Source organism: Ischnura elegans, chromosome 1 (genome assembly GCF_921293095.1).
Source record: "Ischnura elegans chromosome 1, ioIscEleg1.1, whole genome shotgun sequence".
Classification (NCBI taxonomy): domain Eukaryota; kingdom Metazoa; phylum Arthropoda; class Insecta; order Odonata; family Coenagrionidae; genus Ischnura; species Ischnura elegans.
In genome coordinates, this window is record NC_060246.1 from 108896128 (window position 1) to 108918536 (window position 22409).

A 22409-nucleotide genomic window follows, 5' to 3' on the forward strand; every position below is an offset into this window, starting at 1 on the left:
GCTCTAATGGCCGAGGAGTGAGTCCAGCAGGGAAAGGGTTGCAGATTGCCTACCTTAGGCGGGCCACACCCAACTCAGGACTACCTGAGACCAGTCCCGACCAGTCCAGTCCAACCGTAGCCACCGGGCTACGGTCCAACTCGCCGACCCTGCCTACGCGATGTCGTCCTTCCTGTCGCTCGGCTCCTGGTCGCTCGGCGTAAGCGACAACACCAAAGCTAGCCCGTGTGCTCCTATGTTACATGGTAAAACGTGAAGGAAAAGGTCTTCAAACCGAAATTATATCTTTTAAAGTCTGATTTGAACACTGATACATATTTGCACAATTGAAAATCTATGTTCTGTGATATAGATGCGTGGATAACCATGAAATAGGCCCCCGAACACGATATTTTCTGCTTCATTGCATCCCGTCTGCTAGGTTGCCAACATATCAATCAACGAAGTCAATGAAGTATAAACTCTTCAGAATGACGCAAGAGTTTATAATGATCTCAACAGCTCATCAGCGAATTTCAGCGTCCTGAGCCGTAAGCACGATTCAGGGGGATATATGATGCTATAAAATAGCGTAAGACTAGAGATGATTTGTACTGTATTTCATCAACATAGGTTATAAAAGATTATTCCAAGTCCGTGCCTGAGACATAGCCCCAGATAATCCACCTTAATTAACCAAATTTCTCTTAGGGTAATTGTTTTTCGTTCGTATGGTTCGTACACAGTGTATGTTTAGACTATGGTTCTTATATAATATTTCGCTATATTACTTAGCCTTCTCCATTCTGAAAAGTAAAGGGGCTGCCAATAGTCATATTTCCTTCAAAAACCTTTTTAAATAGTTTATTGAGCATACACAGCGAAAATTTTATGCAGTTTGCTCTTTAGTGGCGTCAAAAAAGGTGTTGACACTGCTATAACGACAATGCGGAGACGAAAGCGGTGTTTGAATTTCGCTCTTCCGAGAGTCACGTGATCACGTATTTGTTCTATAACCGATATTTTCACAAAGTTAAGCATTAATAATTAAGCATTGTAATAATTAATTCACGTAAATCATTTTTATTTTGACCTATTTCGAAAAATTGATTAACATATATTTTCGAGTCAAATGGCCAATTAAATAACAGGAAGTAAACGGTCACGAGGTGGAAACTGGTGGAAACGTTGGGAGCAGTCGGAGCATACGACTCGTGACTAGTCTTTAGTGGTTAAAAGGAACAATTTGGAGGTGAATAAGAGTGACGAATTAAGTCGCGTTGCTGGTGAATTGCCTTCTCACTATTGTAAATTTTAAGTTGGTTTGTGATTTGATCACTCGTGTAATTTTGATGAAAATTTTTATTTCAGGCTGGTACTTCCGGTGTACAATATCACGAGGTTGTACTTTCTTATGGACCACGCCAGAGGGTAAGTACATTCTGATTGCATTTGTGTTTTCACCAGCCTTTCGATCCCTTGGAAAGATTTGGCTTGCCATGAGAAACATGGGCTTGCATTGCAATAATTTATAATTATTTTGGGTCAATTTGTAAAGGTAAAATGCATGTCACTTTTTCACAGTGGACAATTTTACTGAACCGAGAGGGATCTGGGATTGGAGGAAGTGAAAAGTTGGGGAGTGTGAAGATTTTGGGTTTCATAAATTGGGACCAGACAATTGTGATCGTTAACATCGGTAAATGTCCAGAAAACAACCCCCACCGGAGATGATGATCCCGAAAAAGGTACGTAACATATTTTGTTGATGAGATAAAATTTGACATTTTTAAGATGTGTTAAGGTGTAAGTTGCAGTTTATGTTTGGGAATTGTATGTGATATAAGTCACCATTATCGACTTTTTTCAATTTATAATTATATTTGGAATTACTTATGCGGGAAAGACCATATCATCAACTCAATTTATCATTTATTTTACGAATCATGTCAACTCGTTAGGTATTGAATGTATTAGTTATAGTCATGTTACCGAGTTATCAGTGGCGTAGTCAGGAATTTTGTTCGGGATGGGGTGCTAACCCAGGGGGGAAAATTTTTGAAAAAACAAGGTTGAAGGTTTAGGATAAGGGCGTACCCAGGATCAAAGCGAGGGGGTAGGGCAAGCCATGATTGTTCAAGTTATACATAAGATTTAAGCATTTTAAAGGTGAATGAAATCGACTTTTTAATGAAACTGTAACAGCTCTGTATTAGTTTTAAAATATGCTTGAAAAAATATTTTCCTTAAGACATATGCGAATTTTGCTTCTAGGGGAGGGGGGGGGGGGCAGCTGACCCCTCCTGCCCCTTGCTGGGTACTCCCATGTATTATGCCTAACTTTGTGGTTTTTCGGTGGAGCAGCAATGTCATTCTCATCTTCAATGCTGCCCTGGCTGGTACCTACCTCAGCGTTGTCCCCAATATCTGCATCACCTTAACATACTTTGAGTTCATCGTCAGTTAATACATTGTCCATTTATTATTATGAAATTCCAAATAGACTTAAGGGTTTACAACTAATTTAAAAAAAATTTCATAATCGAAAAAGCTTCATTTTTCAAATAAATATTTTGTAAATTCATGATTTTTCAATTGTTGTCAATTTTCAATTTTTCAATGGTTTTCAATTGTTTAGTGATGCAAAGTAAGTGTGCTTTTATATTTAGGGGCTGAAGGGGGAATGCAGATCCCTCCCCCTTGCTATGCCACTGTGGTTGATTTTGCAATTATTCTGTTGTCGGTGTATCATTACTCTGGCCATTTCATTTTTTGGCCGTTGCTGAAGGATTTCATGGTGCAAGAATTAAGTGGTCAGCAATTCCTAACCCAAATTATCACGTTTCAGGAATTGATTACTCTAAACTTTCATTTGATTGATTCCTTTTATGACACACTTATTCGATAGTGTTGTTTCATGTCTGGGTGAAATATTGGGTGACGGTATAGTTTTATCGAATCGCCGATTTTCGTAGGATCTTCACAAAAAATTGTATACATAACTTATTTCACATTCTAAACAATCCTAGGGGTGGGCAAAAGTGCTTTGAGTACAAATAAAAATTTAATAATTCATCACTTATCTTGGTGTCGGATGGGTAACTTATACATTGTAGGAGCCATCATAGATGAGAAAAGACGATAGAAAACTAAACTTGCTAAGGTGAACAAATTAGTTTGTATCAGAGGGTTTTGATATAATTTTGAGGGATGAATTAATGTTTTTAATACAAAAACCATGCCTCGACCCGCCCTGGCATAATCCGACCCACCCACATAATTTTGCTAATGCCATCATAAGCCCGTCTGTCGGAGTCAGTCGACACATAAATTAGAAAGAAGCTGCACCTACGGCTTCCGCCGTGCACTACCTGACCCACCCCTCCGGTCCTACGACTGAACACTAGGAATAAGCCATTCATTCGCTTGGATTTTACAGAATGTAGAGAGGAAAATTTGCATGCTTTACAAGGCACATAATGCCCCGTCTATACCCAAACACAACAGTTTGTTTTCGATCGTCTTTTCTCATCTATGATGGCTCCTGCAACGTATAAGTTACCCATCCGACACAAAGATAAGTAATGAATTAGTAAATTTTTATTTGTACTCTAAGCGCTTTTGCCCTCCACTAGGATTGTTTAGAATGTGTAATAAGTTATGCATACTAATTTTGGTGAAGATCCGACAAAAATTGGCGATTTGATAAAACCATACAGTTGCCAAATATTGGAATGGTTATGTGATCACTTAAATTTATGCTCAGTGTCTTTGACTTTGATTATATAATTAAATTGCATTACAGCAGTGACTGTTGAGATAGTCATAAAGGTATTCTTTTGCCTAACTGCTCTTTTAAGGGCCCTTGGGGTGAGTAGTGTGATAATAGTTTCCAGAATTCCTCCACGCGTTTTGATATTGGATGACAACAGTTAGGCCGAAAAACCACTCGAGCTAACTCAGGTCAGCAGTTCTAACCTGAAAATACTGGTGAGATTGCAAAGATTATAATATGCCCACCTATAAATCTATAATGTTGATCATTGAATTTCTTACACAGCATCACATTGGTTTTCTGACCAATAAAATTCTGTGCCCTGGCATAGGATTTTTTCCTTGCTGGTTGGTTTATATCTCTTCATTAAAAAATAGCAATCAAGTTCTACCTATCACTATTGGAGCTTGGTATGCATTTATTATATCTAAAGTCCCATTAATGAAGATCATGAAATTTTTCATCCACAGATGAATTTCTTTTCTAAATATGTATGTACATGGTTGTCTGAATTTTTTTATGAAGTTATTAAGAAATAGAACTTGCAAATCATATTTTTAGGTCCATTCTCTATTGGATATTTTCAATTAAAAATATTCAATTGAACCGTTCAATTGAATATTTTCAATTAAAAATATTCAATTGAACCGTTCAATTAAAATTTGTTTCATTTGTCATTATTCAATTAAAATTTGTTTCATTTGTCATTATTCAATTAAAAAATCTTCAATCGAATTTTTTTCAATTGTAAAATTTTCCTGCTGAGGCTGCAGAAATGTTGTATTAGAGAGCGGTGTCGCAGTTGATAGTATTTTTCATAACCTCTCTTTGATGGTGATGCTATAACATTGACAACATTATTTATTATCTCTTTATCAAGTGGCTGGATTAGAGAAGCATAGTTCCGTGGAAAGAAAGACACTATAACATTCTTCTTGATGAAAGTTTCTCCAGGACAATGAGCAGGGCAATTGTCCAGCAATAATGAAATTTGTGGAATTTTCTGGCATTCCAAGAGCCATGAAATTTTTTCAAACCTCTTTAACAAAATTATTATGGAACCATTCCTTTAATAGTTCTTGCATTGTCTATGCTGCCCTATTTGCTCTGTAAATCACTGGGACTGTTGTGTCCTGTTTAATATGTGTGGTTTTGCACATGCCTATGACCATGAGCTTACATTTATGGCTCCTGGCAGCGTTGGAACAGGCTGCGATGGTGACTCTTTCTGTTGGTGCTTTGGCTTTGCTTGCTGTCTTCTCATCATGGGAAGAACAGTAATCTTGTCCATGTTATAAATTTGATCTGGTGAAAGTATATCTTCATCCACCAACTTGGTTAACTCATTGATGTACTCCTCTGCTGCATCTGCTTACGGTTTATTTCCAGTATCCTTCAGATATGGAATGCGTTGGTGATATGGATTTCTGTTGCCACCCAGTTGTTAGTAGTTAGGTGAAGTGATTTGCATTTGCTTGTGGGAACATTAAAGTTTTCTCATTATTATTCCTCAGGAAACTGGAGCACCTTCACTTTGTCACTGCTGGAACCATTCGTACACCAACTTGTCCACTTCATTGCTACTCGGCCCCCATATGGTTCTTCTTTTGGAAATTCTGGCCAAGGACTCAGACTCTGCAACAACTGCAAAAGTTTTTCCTCTCTGTCCCATTATGTCATAAATGGTTGATTCTCCGACACCATACTCCTCACGAAGCTTTCTAACATTAACACCTCAATCCAATTTTTGCAATAACTCCACTTTTTGTTTAATGGAGAGAGCTCTTTCTCTTGGATACAGTCACTGCTTCCATGACTTACAGAGATGAAGCAATTGCAGCTGAAGAAATGTCTTGGAAGCGGCACGTTGATTATTGCTGCTGCAAAATGTGCTCATGTAAATTAAAGACGCAGGTAGAATTCCTCTTCCTTATGGTTGGAGCTGATTGAATTAAAAGAGTCTAAATTTGTAAGATAATAAACAGTTATCTCTCATTTTTAATCAATTTGAAAATATTCTTGGGTGGATTTTAAGTTATTTTCGGCACTTCCATCCATCTGTTAAAGTCCGGAAAGTTGGAGGAATATATATGCATCGTTAGTTACTGCTGTGTATTCAGTTGTACGAAATCACAACGTCTACATATCCCAATTCACAAAATGAAATATTTTACAGAAGAAAACTGTAAATCAATCACTGAAAGGGGCATTTAACCTCTTAAAAATAAATAAACTCTGCAAAAATCTTCTGTTATACAGATTACCGGCTGTAGTATAGTAATAGTAATCACTGGCTTCTCCATCAGGAATTTCGATGATTAAAGCTGGGCTAACTCAAAATGGTCGACAAAATTTGGTAGCTTCGGCTGGTTGCAGTTGGATTCTGACCATTGGGAAGCATGGTCTCTTGTTTTCCTCTTCATCCTCAGTGGGTACCGATGCAGTCGAGTCTGGAACTTACAACATGGGAGCATTTCCCAGCTCACACCTTATTCTTTTCACATGCCCTGATAAAGGAATCTTAAAGAGTCCAATGGTTTTGAGTCGGATGAGTCCCACAATAGGGTGGTTTCCTTCATCAAAGAAAACGAAAGGCATTGATTGCGATTCGTTACCCACCATTAGTGTATTCATAATACACTAATTATTTGGTTTTTGAAATACCGGTTTAGACGAATGGCAAGGGTCAAATTTTATCCTCATTTGAAAAAGGCCAGATTGGCACCCATGCGATTCCACTCCACGTGACGTCACAGGGACCTAGTTTCTACACGAGAGGATAGGAGTTATACATCGTCTGAGGTTACCAATGTATGCATGAGGCACAGAGCTCAGGGAAACATGTCTTAATAATCACCTATTAAAACTGGCTAAGGTCGGAAAGTTTTCTTCATTTGATAAGGTACATATTTATAAACCTTTTTTAAGCCAAGCGCTACCAGCCAGCAAGGTACTCAGCTACCCGCTAGCATCCTGCGTCCTATCAGCGCTCAGAGCCTCGATCAAGGTCACCTCACAAGGTGGGAGGGGGAACCAGAAATGTGTCGCATGGACTTTTTCCCATCATTCCTACTTACGCATCGCGTTTTCGCGCGCTTGAAATTTTTCAGTTTCCATTTAATCGCGAAAAATAGATATCGCCATTTAAAAATGTAAAAGCGTGAAATACGTACTCCAGGAGTAATAATCTTTCGATTTAGGCAATAAAAAAATAATAGGAAACCACCCTATTCATTGGAGTCCACTGGTGAAATATTACTCCAATGCTTCATTTTCAGTGCTTATGTCACTCACTTTCACTAGCCGTGTAGGCCTAATCATTTCAATTTGCTGCCTCTTTTTTTATGTCTAGCTTCACTCATGATGCCAATTTCAGTTCTTTTTAGAGGGCAATGGAGAAACAGAGTTGTGGATACAAAGTTAGGAGAATATGAAGCTAGGGCTGACTGTGCTGAAAATACTAACGGCCACAAGGGAACCAGAATGCTAAGATAGTAATCTCGGTTCTTTAGAGGTACGGAATTGTCTAACCCAAGGTACCCATTCATATGCCCAGCATTGTTGAGGCTGTTTGTTTGTTTCAATAAGTTTCAATTTGTACTTTACATGACATTACTGACAGCATGCAGACTCGTTGTTGGTCTTGAAACTCCCTCTTTAAATCGCTGCCCTCCATTTTTACAGTTTTTCCTGTATTTCCTCTCTGGTCTTTCCCCCCAACACCATGAAGTCTGCAAACAGCATTGACTGTGAGGATTGCTCCCTTACGTTCTCTCTGAGGACATCCAAAATAAGGCTAAACGGAAAAGGACTGAGCGTAGATCCCTTGTGTACTGTCACAGGAAATTGCTCATTCTCACAATTCATCTAACCCGGATGTGTGTTCCCTCATCAATGTCCATTTCTATCCTAACTTACTTCTCAGTCACTCCCTTCTTCCTCATAAACCACCATTATACAGTAAAACCTCTATGTAGTGAACCTCTTTACATTGTAAAGCTCCATACTTCTTACCACCCCTACGGTCCTGTCTGATTTACATGTAAATTTATAGGCAAACCTCTATGTAGTGAACCTCTTTATCTTGTAAAACCTCCACTTATCATACCAAGGAGACACCCTCGAGATGGCCAAACTACCTCCACAAATCGTACCAAGACAACTAGAGGTCATTAATGCAGCCACGATTACATACATGTAATGACATTTTTGGTGATAAATGTTTCATGCTTATTTTTTTTTCTTATACACCTTTAACATGCTGTAATTTTCACATTAACCATTAACCATTTTGTTCCATATGAGAGCATGCCCAACAGTAAATAAGAAAAAAGGTATCCAACTATCTTAATAATTTTAAGTGACTGTTGAATTAAGAGAGCTCACATTATTTTCTCTTGAATCATGGTAAAAATCACACAATAGCGCTCGCTTTCTGCAATTATTAAATAAATATACGATGATGAATATATGTTCAGTAATGCAGGCATGTTTGTTGAACGCGTAAGTATAATGGTTTAAAAGACAGTAGTTCCTTTCATTTCCAAAGGATATGAAAAAATGGACCTATAACTAAAACCTCTCTATAGTGGACCTCCATTTGCCCAAATTTTGGTCCCCTCCATTACTACGTATAGAGGTTTTACTGTATTTTCGTAGGGATTGTGTCATTTCCCATTTCCAAATCTTTAAAGATGAGGTGCAGGTCTTTTATGTTCTGGAACCTTTTACTATATTGCTTTCCTTCCATCGCTTATAGTAATAGTGCTACAATTCTTGAAAAATGAAAATTGAAATATGGTTGTCAATGTTTTAGCTTCTCTGAAAGCTGCATTGTATATCAAGCATAACTTAGTGGTTTTTCGGTGGAACAGCTGTGTCATTCTCATCTTCGTTGCTATCTTGGCTGGTCCCTACTCCAATGTTGTCCCTGATATCTGCATCACTTTAGCATACTTTGGCATCATCATCAGTAGATACATAGTCCATTTTTATGATGAAATTCCAAATAGAGTTAGGTGATCGCCAAAGTCATTGTCGTTTGTCCCCAAGGGCGGATTCAGGATTTTTTTCTGGGAGGGGCACCAGAATCGGACAGGTAAACGGTTTTCTCATATTTGGGATTAAAAACTACAAGCAACAATTTAGTTAAGAAATACAGGCATCCCCCGAGTTACGTATGTCTCGACTTACGTAAATCCGTACTTACGTAAGCGATAGCCGTATTTCAAATGTTTACGTTAATTTTCGAATGCGAGCGCGAAGAAGTAGATATTCGCTCGTACAACCTATGGTAGAAAAAATATCGAATAGTTATAGAGTTTTTTACGTGCTAAAAATAACAAAGTGACCCATTTTTGTCATTCCTCGAAGGAAATTTCATTAATTTCTGTAGAAAAATCGCTTATAAATCCCAAGTCAGCAATCAACGTGAAAATTTGCAGTTCTAGCGATGGATGTGGTGGCGTATGTGGTTGCGCTCATTCCTGTACGATACAACTTGTTATACAGCAATCTCTGAAGCTCCAACGCAAAGGTTCGACTTACGTAAATTTCGACTTACGCATAGTCTGCCGGAACACATCTCTTACGTAACTCGGGGGATGCCTGTATACTCTCAATTTTATTATAAAAGGTATTAGTATGGAAATATTTACAATTTTTATATTAAATATGAACTTCATTAATATTTGTATTAAAAATCTTGTCTATCTTCTAAGCATCTAGGGAGGGGGGCACATACCACCGTGACCCCCTACATCTGCCTATGTTTGCCCCAGCCATTCCTCTTTCCTCTACAAAAATGCATCATCCATGTCCTCAATGTTAAATTCAAATCAAAATTGCAAAAATTTATAGAAAGCAATTAAAAATAAGCCCAGTTATGTGCTCTACAACATAATGACCTCGCAAATGTCAGAATAGGGTAGTTTCCTTCATCAAAGAAAACGAAAGGCACTGATTGAGATTCGTTACCCACCATTAGTGTATTCATAATATACAAATTATTTGGTTTTAGATATCCCTGTTTAGACGAATTTCAGTGGTCTATTTTAACCTCATTTGAAAAAGGCCAGAATGGCACCCGTGCGAGGCCACTACACGTGACGTCACAGGGACCTAGTTTCTACACGAGAGGATAGGAGTTTCACGTCGTCTGCATGCATGAGGCACAGAGCTCAGGGAAACATTTGTTATTAATAATCTATTAAAATTACCTATGGTCAGAAAGTTTTCTTCGCTTGGTAAGGTATTAATAGTCCTTATTTAAGCCAAGCGCTACCTGCCAGCAAGGTGCTCTGCGCTACCGCCATGCTCTGCTTTTCTTTGACTTCGGAATTTCTTTGCGCATGCATGCATTGCGCATAAAAATGAATAACGAAATTTGTATGCCGGTTGTATTGTTATATTATAATACATATGCCGTTACAGATTCTCTCGCACTGTCTTGTTTTGAAGGCTGTAAGTGTTGTACTCTCGTTGTAACTTGTGTTTCAATTGAGTACCTTCAATTAATATTGACGTGAAAAGTTAACTTCACTAAATACTTAGGTTATTCATGCCAAGCTCAATGGCCTCGGAGTCTGGCTTTGTTAGAGAAGGTTCGGACAATTTACCGAAAGTCGATATGGCCATGGTGGTGGAGATCATCAAAGTAATTTTTCAATGTGAACCAACCTCCTCTCCGTGTTTGAATATTCGTTTTACTTCCACTTCGTCGATAATTAACCTTAAAATGGTCTCTACAGCAATGAAAGCGAGTATTTTTATTGTGGGTTGTATAATCCCTTCTGACTGCTTCAAACCACAAAAGTCTCTTCTTCTCACTCAGTGGAACCGTGACGAATGATTTTCCGCTAGTTTTAAGCATTGTAGTATGACATTTTGCACAAAACACACTTTATGTGTAGATTTTTTGCTGGCATCCATGCTACCACGGACATTCAAGTAATTCAGCAGACGCTGTGAATCACTGGATGTAAGGACTTTGGGGAGGAGGTTGTTCAGTGTAGAGGAGTGCCTAGGTAAGGCATTGCATTATTGTTTCAATCATGATATAAGCCTTTGTATTCAATCATTATTAATTACGATGCGGATCCGAGGCGGCTAGAGCCATGTGAATTTCTTTTGCCAGTCGTAATAAATTACTAATTATTGTATGAAAACTATTTGGAGTCACATCGTGAAGGTATTATGACCCAACAGTTAATATTTACATTATTGTAACTCAACACCGGTGTCGTAATACAAGTCGATATTTCTGTTTTTCCTTTGAAAGAAGGGAATATGCCTCTAGCCCTACCCCCAAATCTTGTCAGAATGCTGCTAAGAATTTTTAATGAATTTAATACATTTCGACATAATATCCATCCTGCGTAATATTTTGCTATGATTAAAATACAATAAATTTCCTCTAATTAATTGTTCTTCTCATTATATTCACTTCTGTATGTACCATAACCAATCGTTAACAATGCTATTACATTTTTTATATTGAAGTAGACGTGCACCACTTTTGTCAATGCATTTAAAAATCTTGGAAGATCCATTACAAAGCAGTTATCTCAGATACTGTGTATTTGGAGTGCAGGTTAAACTTTTTGTTGAGTTTTTATTTGAGAAATATAGTTTTTGCTCGAAGTGTTGAAGGTATCCTCTCAGATGGTGCGTCGTCTGCATGCACACCAAGCAGCCTGCATCGAAGCGGGCGCGGTACTCTCGTACCAAGGTCACCTACTGCTGACGTCACACGGCGATTACCCATCATTCATACTTACCCGTTGTGTTTTTGCATGCTTGAAAATTTTCTCTTTTCATTTAATCGCGAAAAATACTTATCGTCATTAATAAATCTAAAACTGTGAAATACATACTCCAGGAGTAAAAATCTTTCGATTAAGGCAATTAAAAAAAAAATTGGAAACCACCCTATTACATGCAATGGTTGAACTTTGCTCGTGACATTAGGTGGAAGCAAAAGAATGTGAACGTTATAGATTTTATTTTATTTCCATACTACTGAAAACAGCCCTATACGGCCTTTTACATCTGGGTTATTCACATGTTAACAGTTTTAACTTGCACAAACAACCATGCCCTGGATAGGGGTAATATACTCAGGTGGGACTCGAACCCACGACCTCCTGTTTGGCAGGTGAGGACTTCACCCTGCCGCCACAGAGGCCGGCAAAATTTTCTAAATTTTTATGCTAACTACAGTAGAATCCTGATTTAAGGTTTTTCAGGGGGGACAAAATTTAAAACACTAAATGCGGAAAAACACTAAATGAGGACCTGCCATTTTTTTCAGGTTTTAGGGTCTGTAATGATTGGAATGGCTTTTTATGAATAAAAAATATTATCTCAAGTAACTACAAGGTGCTGAATGCAGCAAAAAATTCTTTAATGAAATGTTCTCTGCCCTATGAAGGTTGGATAATACTTTTCAGGAATCAGCTAAAAAAATGGGTAGTAAAAATAAGTAATGAGAGGATGACAATTGTTTTAATGAAATATTTTAAGAAAATTCCAATAAACATCAACTTAAAAGCATTCCCACTCGGATTATTATTATGGACATTAGTAATTCCATTTTTATGCATATTTCAGAGGTCTCGATGAAATTTAGAATTTTTTCAGTAAAAGTGACATGTAGGTGACTATAGCATCTCTAATATAATAAGAAAAGGTGTAGGTAGGTACTCGAAAAATCATGAGGAATGAGTGAAATAAAGGGACAGCAGAAGATCGCTAATCCCGAATTCTCAACTACCGAATATTTAGTAAAAGGGAGGTTTTCTGGAATTTTGCCAACTTAACGTTTTCTGTTGCCTCGGCGAAACAAGGGATTTATGAGCCTTTAAAAAGCCTCCTATGAGCACATTTTGGATTTCGAGGTCATCCAAAAAAGTAGAATCTTATTTCTAGTATGCGTACAAATCGATGGTGATTCAACTCGATGATAACACCAGATTCGTTGTCATATATCCGCGGCCTTATGCCGGTCGAATGGAGCCGGGAGAAGTTGCTTACGCGGCGCGCTGATCACCTTGACTCCGACTCGCCTCGTTTCTCGGTAGCTTTTAATACAATTTGGTTGGACCTTGAATAACGATTAGCTAAACTCTGTTAAGTGACAAGGTTTAATCTTCAACAGAACTGGATTTCATCCGAAAAATTGTTAGTGTCTCTGGAGTTTGGCAATTTCGTCAGGGTTATGATGTCGAAGTCAACCACCAAGGGATACCTGCCGGATTTTCGTATTTTTCCGCGCTCATCTATTCTACCGTGAGTATGCGGTGATTTTTTCCAGCATGAGCGATTTATTTAGAGTCATGGACCGTGATAGTTCGTCAAAACTCCGATTGTCATTCTCTTTTGACATTAATTAGCACCAGATAAATATTTTTGAATCGACAGCGATATCAACCAGCTGCATGTCGATAAATTGGCTCCTGGATATCTAAATTACGATGTAAAATAATGTTGTTCCTTAGGGAAAGAATGCTCTCACTCACGATCATGACAGGAGAAACACTTCCTCGGTTCTTTCGCTGTTCCTCCGTGGAAACTGACCTTGGAATGGATTACAGAAAGAATCTTCTAGTGAACTGCGCAATTGATATTGGGCCTCCTCTTTTGGAAAGAGAAAGTAGCCGACTGAAAAAATATTGGGCTAATAATCGACTGCCCGTAGGTAGTAGAGTTGAAAGGGGCATAAGCCATCAATTGAAAACATTACGAGAAAACCATTATTGTAGCGGCCCTCGGAGGATAACTCGTGTCATCAGTCGTCACGTCTCATCGAAGTCAAGTTCAAGAAGTGAAGGATAAGGTAGTTCGAGGTTATTAAGGGATGACTTTGCTCCATTAGATCGGATCTGATACAAAAAGTGCCTGGTGTTTGGATCAGAAGGGGAGCGAAACATTACGAGAAGACAAATCACCTAGCTTGCGAGTTGAAGGTCGCAGCGCTGCGCTCGCGGAAGAAAGCGGTTGAAGAAGCGTTCCCCGGTAGATTCTATCGACTCTTGGTAAACTTTCATGAGACTTTTCTTGTTGATGAGCATAAATTCGAAGATTTGGTTGAACCGTCATGAAAAAACGTTAAATCGGGCAAAAAAATCTTGAGCGGGACAAATTTTTACGACCATAAATGCGGAAAAACGCAAAATGCGGAAACACAAAATACGGATAATTTTTACATTGTCCTAATAGGGAATGAATCGGGACCCAAAAAAATAAACGCTAAATGCGGAAAAACGATAAATGCGAAGACGTTAAATCCGGATCCGACTGTATCATTACGCAGCACGAGGAAGATATTTCTTTTATCCTTGTATTTGTGTCTGTAGTTGAATTACAGTTTTTTTAAATCTCTCTTTACATCCAATTATTCTTTTTGAAGTCAGCAAGCAAGGTTTTCTTGACAAAATATTTTTGTAAAGCACCAAGGCTTTTCTTGCTTCTTTGTTGAAATAGGTTTTATTTCATCAGTCCCTTTTAGGCTAACTGTGACTCTTTGCTTGCTCATCCTCCTCCATCTATGGTATTGCTCTCCCTTCAGTGCCATAGGAGGAGGTTGTTTCTGGGAGAACGGAGGAGCAAATACCCCTGTCTCACCTTAACTATATATAGGCCTCTAATCTAGGGAAGGCACCTTTACAAGTTCAAGTTAAGACTAGCGTGATAGGTTTCACCAAGGACCAGGCCTGAGACATTGTGAATATTGTTATTTTATTCCAGAAGTTCTTTAAGTTTTCCTCTTAATTGGATAGCATTCTCAGAAGACCAATATGCTAATTCCTTTTCATTGATGCAATTGACACCTTTGTCCATTGGTTGAAGTATGCTTGTGATGCTGGGGGTTAACAAATTGTTGATTATTAGAACATATCTGTCTTAAATTGGATGGGAAAGGGCATTGTCCATCAGTAGCAATGCTTTTGGAGGATGTTGAAGTTGTTTCGGGTTTCCCACCAGATGAGGTTCTCCATCTCTGCCGATATTGCGATGGCCATGTTGTCCATCATCGTCAGGTCTTGATGACGATGGACAACACGGCCATCAACACGTCAGAAGAGATGGAGAACCTCATCCGGTGGGAAACCTGAAACAACTTCAACATCATCATATGCCAGGAAAACCTCGGATCTTTCTTCAATGCTTTCGGGGGTACAACAGACTTTATCCAGGCGCGAATTACCAGTGTTGCTGATTGTCCGTGCATGAGTTTCACACTCCTTCAATTTTTTCTGTGATCTTTATGAAAAATAAAATTGGATGCCAAAGCACCAGGATAATGGCATTTTAATACAAGACTTGAGCGGGCTTATTATTAGCATTAGATTTACCTCCATTAAGCGGATTATTTTATTTACTTGCTGGAAAAGAATGTTTCAAGTTTACTTGGATGTCTGCTGTAGTAGTACAGAAGGCAATGAGCAGTGGGAAAAAACTTTTGATTAATTTAAGAAGATTATTCAATGGTTAACTAAAACCTGAAGGAAAGTTACCACTGAACTGGAAAATTGCAAGCGTTACACCGGAATTCAAAAAGGGTAATAGATATTACCGTGGCAACTATCGTCAAATCTCATTAAAATTGATTATAGGCAAGATACAAAATATTGTCGTTAGCAATATCATGACTTTCTTGGATCTTAACTTCCTTCATGGCTATCAGCCCAGCTTCCAAAGAAGTAGATCATTCAAAACATAGCCCGTGGTCTTTGTTCACGATTTTCTCAAATCTGGTGAATCGAAAAGACGAGTTGATGCATTGCTTCCAGATTTTAAGGAAGCTTTTGACATGGTACATCACAATGAATTATAAAAATTATAGTCGTGCAGATTAAACGACACAGTGGTAAGCTGGATACGCAACTTTCTGAACTATCATAGACAAAAATTAGTTCTCGACAAAATAACATAGCTCTAATGTATTTAAAGTGACATCAGGTGTTCCACAAGAAAGCGTAATCAGTCCCCTTTTGTTAATTATAAACATTAATGACCTCAGCTCCTTAATTAACAGTAAAATTCGGCATTTTACGACATCATCTATAGATGATAGATATAGGCGATAGATCGGAAAATTAATGATCACTCTGACTGTGAAAATCTATCATCGGATTTAAGCTCCGTTCATTTGTGGAGCCAGGAGGGGGGACTCGAACCTAATCTGAGGAAATTGGCAGTGCATTTTTTTTGCAGAGTTTGTCTAACTGTAATCATATTGATGCTGTTGATGGTATTAATGTAAAGTGAAGTACCTGGGAGTTATGATAAATTTGAACCTCTCATGGGGAACATACATAAGGAATATTTGCGGCATAGCCCTGAAGAAGTTAAGATCCATCAAGCATATTGTGGGAAGATTTTTGGATGAGAAAGTAAAAGGGAGGTGCTATTTTGCACTGGTATGACCACACCTTGAATATATAGTGAGCTAATGGGATCCGGTGCAGGAAGACTTAATCCATGAACTGAATAAAATACAAAGGAAAGCTGCACAATTTGTCAAAAAAATGCTATGGGTGTTCAGATTGTGTTACGTACCTAGATGTTAAGCGAATTAAGATGGGAGCCGCAAGAGACACAAAGGTTGTGCGCTAGGCTTAGATTGCTTGAACAAGAACATTGAGAAGAAATCTAGGAGTGACACAAAGAACATGAGTTTAGAGCCCCAATATATTTCCAGGTCTGACAAAAGTGATGAATTATGAGAAATGTTTTGCTGAACATATTGATATTAGAATTCGTTTTTCCCCCAAACCATACAGGACTTAAATAAATGGTAGTCTTAAACGCAGGCCGTAATTTAGAATTAAAGATGTATGTCCAACTCCTTGTTGTGGCGAAGATTGAGCCGCATTGCCAATCTCACAGCTGTCATATATCAGGCTCGAAATGTTAACTCAATGAATTCCGTACCGAAGTTATTTCAAATCTTCTACTACCCAGGTGGACATTTATGCATTTTTCGGAGTTCGTGCTTCTAAGAATCATTACTAAACTATTATAATTATTTAATACTGGAGAGTATGGTTGATAAATTATCACTTAATTGGTGTGCATGACTGAACTTAACTGCAACATATACACACTTACTTGAATGCCCAGCTGAACCTTTACTTGGTCAATACTCGGCAATTCACAAATAAAATTCTTGTGTGTATCAGTTTGCCTGTGATCCAGAAGTTGAAGATTCTAAGATTTAATGACTAATGATGAAAATGTTAAGGAAGAAAGCAAGTTATTTTCACCTTTAAGTAAATTTGAGATTCCAGCCAAAAAATGGCACCATCTGTGATTCACATATTTATCCAGAAGGTACAAGTTTACCCCAAAGTGTCATTAATCTCGTCAATAATTATAATTTAATTTTAGCAATTAAAAATTAATAACGAACACTAGCATGAACTAAGTTTTTCCACGAGACATAATGCAATGTCCACTCCTCAAAATGTGCTAATCATTTTTTCAGTGATTAAGATCTGCTGTAGTTTGAAGTGTCAATGAAACTGGAAATTCAGGCATGTTGACCAATGACATTATTATTGATCAATTGAAGCGTTGACATGGGAAAGGTAGCAATTTGCAAAAAATCGAAATTTGACCTAATCCAATCCTGTCAATCAAAATGTCAATGGTATGGTTAAGGTAGATAGTCAATTGGGTGGTTTCCTATTATTTTTTTAAATTGCCTAAATCAAAATATTATTACTCCTGGAGTACATAATTCACACGTTTAGATTTCTAAATGTGTATATATCTATTTTTCGCAATTAAATGAAATGTGAAAAGAGCACGAAACGTGACGGCTAAGTATGAATGCTGGGAATAGTCCGTTTGACGTGGCTGCTGCTGTATGAGGCCACCTGGGTGTGAAGCTATGAATGCCGCTACGATGCAGGCTGCTTGCTACCGAGCATGGCAGTAGCATAGAGTACCCTGCTAGCAGGTAGTGCTTAGCTTAAATAATGATTATTAATACCTATCGAGCAAAGGAAACTTTCCGCCCTTAGGCAATTTTAATAGGTGATCATTAAGAGATGTTTCCCTGAGCTCTGTACCTCATGCATGCTTTGGTAATCTCAGACTATGTAAAACTCTTATCTACTCGTATAGAAACTAGGTCCCTATGACGTCACGTGGAGTGGCATCGTATGGGTGCCAATCTGGCCTTTTTCAAATGCAGTTAAAATTGACCATTGCCATTCGTCTAACCTGAAACTTCTAAAACCAAATAATTTGTATATTATGAATACATTAATGGTGGGTAATGAATCGCAATCAATACCTATCGTTTTCTTTGATGAAGGATACCCTATTGGTACAATATATCAGTTGCTATGATTTATGAAATTTGTACACTAATATAAACTTCTCACTGTTGGCAAACCTCTTTCTTTTGTCTCCTGTTAAATATACTGTTAGTGACTTACTACCTTTCCCATGACAACGCTGAAATTATACTTACTAGTACTTAGTACTTAATATAGGTTGGTAATAATTTATATCTCAATCGTGTGAGTTTCCTTACATCTGTAGGGGCTTTTGAAATGTCTACCTTTAGGAAGGGCATAAAATAACTTTGGTATAGAGGCCTTTGAAATTGCCGCAGTATCAAGGCAAAGCATGAAGCATGTGGTTTTCAATTAACCTGTGAGAAATATGAAATTGAAAATATTTTATTTTTCTGTTGAATTTCCCATGCGATGCTTAACCCTTTTGTGGGCTACAATAGCTGGCAAGAATTTGCATGTGAGAAACATCAAATGTCGGCACTAGATGACTTGGATTTTTCAATGCAAATGAGCGGATGTTGGCTAAAGCTGGCACAGGGAAACTGACAGCTGAGGTAGCAATGGTTGGAAGCCTTCAGGCCCTGCCTGAGACCCAGCTATGCGAGACCTCAGGGCCTCTCCTTGTCAATTGGCCCTGATCATTTATGATCCTCCTCACTGTAGAAATCGTCGTGAAGTTGTATTATTGTCAGTGGATTTTGTGAAGAAAGATCTGGTTGCATTCTCCATTTTTTATATTGTGAAATGAATTCTTTGTTTTTGCAAGTGTTGACAATTTTTATTTGAAAATGTAGTGTTGCTAATAACAAACTTTTAGAGGTAGTCTTAGTACCTTGTGTTTTCTAAATTTGTTATTATTGATGCTAGAAATCTGCTTAAAATTCCACAATGCTTGAAAAATCTTAGTTATTCTAAAGAAAGTGTAAATTATAGAAATTCAAAAGCAATATTTGGATTGAAAAAGCCCTGGTAATGCAATAAGTTATAAATATAAGGCAAAAAAGATATAAATGTAAGACATTTCAAGCTTGATGTTAAAAATTCTTCAACATCAAGCTTGAAATGACACAAAGTGTTGAAACCATGGTCGGTCATTAAGTGTTGAATTAAATAGTGTGGAAATTACCATTTGTGTTTTTATCATGGAAATGTTGCCAATCTTGACCTCTCCACTGCTGTCCATGCCTCCCTGCTCCATATGCTCCTATAAATTAACATGCTCCATACATCTAATAATTGCATCTAATGATTGCTTTCATACTTCTATGTTGGCATTCTCGGCTGGTGAGGAGATTTTTCTTTTTATAGAAAGCCCACTTCATTGATGATATTTGATTTCTTTGTTTCTTTCATTACTGGTTACCTGACTTCTTAGGTAGCTAAACTCCTTCACATCTTTAAGCTTGTTTTTTCATAGTCTAATATTGGTCCTGGTCTGCTTTCTGCTGTGTAAGTGTTCTTTAAATTCACTGTCAGCCTGAATCTCTCGTCTAATTATATTGATTTTCAGTGTATGTAATGCCATTGTCCGTTCCAAATTTATCAGTCTTCACAAAATTTAATTCCACAGGATAGAGGGATTTTAAGAAGTTTACTCACCCGCTTTTTGAGCTGGGATTTTAAGCTTTGAAATTGTGATTATTTCAGTGTTCCTAGCAAGAACTTGACTAGTAATGAGATTTTTACTCTTAAAAAATTTTTTAATGTTGCATCCTCAATTTTATTTGCTAAACCATATGTTACATCCTCTAAATTCAGGTCAGGATAAATGAAAAATAATCAACTCACAACTTTTCAATTTGTGGCCATGTTGTAACTGTTCTCTTTGCTGAGTAAACAGTTGATTTTGCAGGATCAATTCTTGGCTTAAACTAATGAATTCATTCTCCTCATTTTTTTTTTCAGGTGCAGTTGGTCATTATCCCTGGGATGCTATATGATGAAATGGTATATTTTATCTGCTCTGGGAACATAAGCCCTAAAGCACCTTATGAAAAATAACGTCAATAATGGTGAGCTTAGAAAAAAATCACAAACAGGAAATAAGAAATTACAAAGTTGTCTCACTGAAATAAGTAAGAGGAAGGAGTGCTTTTCCCATTAACCCCTCCCGAATATTCCATACCAATGCCTATTATTCAATAGCCTTTCCCCTTCGAAAGAAAAGAATACCTATGCCCTTACCCCCCCCTTTTCTCTCCACAATGCTGGGACTATTTATCCTACCCTTTCCACGTTCCTTCGGGATTCCTCTCCTCATGGACTCCCTATCCCCTTACCAAATATTGCGTTTCTGATGGAACATGGACCAGTGATCTGCCGATCTTCAAGTAGCATAACTGGTTAGGCACTCACACAGAGGAAGTACAAAAATTCCTGCAATCAGTAATCTGGTTTTCAACTTATCCCTCATTCACATACCTCTTTACAAATATGAGTATAGGACCATCCCCGCCGTGTATACAGTCAGCTCTTGTGAGGCTTACCGTGGCCAAAACAGTCCATATTGCTTGGAAATGAGATTATTTCAGGAAGTTAAAATATATTAAAAAATTGACAGGTTTCAAAAATTTTTTTAAATGAAAAATATCTGGTAGCTGTTTTTAAGTTATTTTAATTCAAAATCATTCTGTATAAAATATTTTTCTAAAGTCTTGTGCCTCAACCTTTTCCTAATTTCTTTGCTGGCTGCTTGCTCAACCTACTGTAGTATCTATAGAAAAAAATCAACATCCAAGCTCCATCACCCTAGGGAGGGGGGAAGTGGTACGGGTAGAGGATTTGGGATGTGTAAGTTGGGTGTCAGGAAGATCAACAAAAAGGGAGGGTAAACAAAGGTTTTGGAAAGAAAGATCTATCGGATTGGGGGAGTGAAGAAGAGTGCTGGAGTAAAGTTCATGGTTACAGTTGGAAGTGCCCTTTCGTTACAAGGCGCGTGAAAAATTATTTTTTGGTTTCCATTTTGCTCTTCTCTATCGCTGCTTCCACCATGGAGTCCAACTTGCTTAAATGGCAACTAAATTGGGAGTCCATATTGTCCACCTGATTGTCAAAATTTCTTAATGTTCGGAGGGCTGCGTAAAATTCATTTTTATGTGGTGGAATTTTTTCCTCTTTCATCTTTGTCATCACTGCTGTCATGACTGCACTCTCTCTCATGAATTTAGTTCAAGTCCATACGGTAGGATTCAGTACTTTCAGAAAAAAAAAGCCAGACACAAAATCGTCACATCCCTGTTAACTTTGGCAATAGAGGAGCCATTATGCCCTCATTATGGGCTCAAGTATTAACAATGATACCATCGGTGATATCCTTTCTACCTCTCCCCACTTCTTGTCATTTACAATCACAGTTTTTTACCTGTCCTTTTCCCCTCACCAAAACGTATCGTTGTCTCTGAAGTAGAACTTAAAAATGCTAAATATTTCATGTATCATTGAGTGACTTAACCCTTGTAGTGTGGTGGGCCGATATACATATTGGCTTTTGCTGCTCGTGCAAAAAGTGCCGTGGGCTGATATATCGGCTCATACGTGGTGCATTATTTTATTTGCTAACACCTGTCACATTGCTATAACTCATTTCAGTAAATATAAAAATATTTTGTCAATATAAACCAGTTTAACCTCGTCAATTAAAAAAACCGCTTATGTATATGTAATTAAATACCGTTGTATTGTTATTTTATTTTGTAATGGCTACATTTTATCAAAATACTATCCGCATTTCTTTCCAGTACTACAGGAAGAAGGATTGCATTAAGAGGGTTAATTTTCTTCCTGTTATTTCCATGTGTTGATTCGAAAGTTTGTCATGAGGCAGCTTATTAATCTGTAAGAGCGTAGAAATTTAAGGAATTTTATGGACTTTCAATGTTTTCTTGGTATGATTCAATGTCAAAGGGTTTAAGGTGGTGTGTAAGAAATACTCTGCGTGATCTTCCTCGCATGTCAAACTATGAAGTATTGTCAACGTGATGTTTACGAGTAGTCACGTAAATAGGGGAATTGTGTCAGCTGCGATATTTTTGCTGAACCTCTACTACCTACTGAATTTCTACCTCCCCTCAATTCCTACCGTAAGTTTTTAGGCGAACCATTTCCCTCCGTAGTTGCACCATCATTTACGATTTCACACTTCAAAGCACCACGGTCAGAAGCACTGTTTTTTTTTGCTGCTTTCTCCAGAATAACTTAGTGTGTAAAAAAAGGCAAGATACTCGAGTTTGAGGAGCTCTAGCATCTAAACAAAGCAATCGATTTCAATGCAATAAAAAGCATACGAAAGAGAATTTAGTTCTACGTTATATCATGTACTTTAAAAATTCTTCGGCTAAATAGTA

The 22409-nt window shown here is 37.7% G+C and overlaps 1 long non-coding RNA gene across 2 annotated transcripts; it reads left to right on the top strand.

Moving 5' to 3' along the window:
- The first annotated feature begins 1140 nt into the window (after window positions 1–1140).
- LOC124167875 lies at window positions 1141–21437 on the top strand. Of its 2 annotated transcripts, none has more exons than XR_006866779.1 (4): window positions 1141–1231; window positions 1351–1410; window positions 1564–1727; window positions 19972–21437. It is a non-coding gene; the product is annotated as an uncharacterized LOC124167875 (long non-coding RNA). The 2 variants fall into 2 exon arrangements; XR_006866780.1 differs by having other exon boundaries at window positions 1168–1265.
- Window positions 21438–22409: the final 972 nt, after the last annotated feature.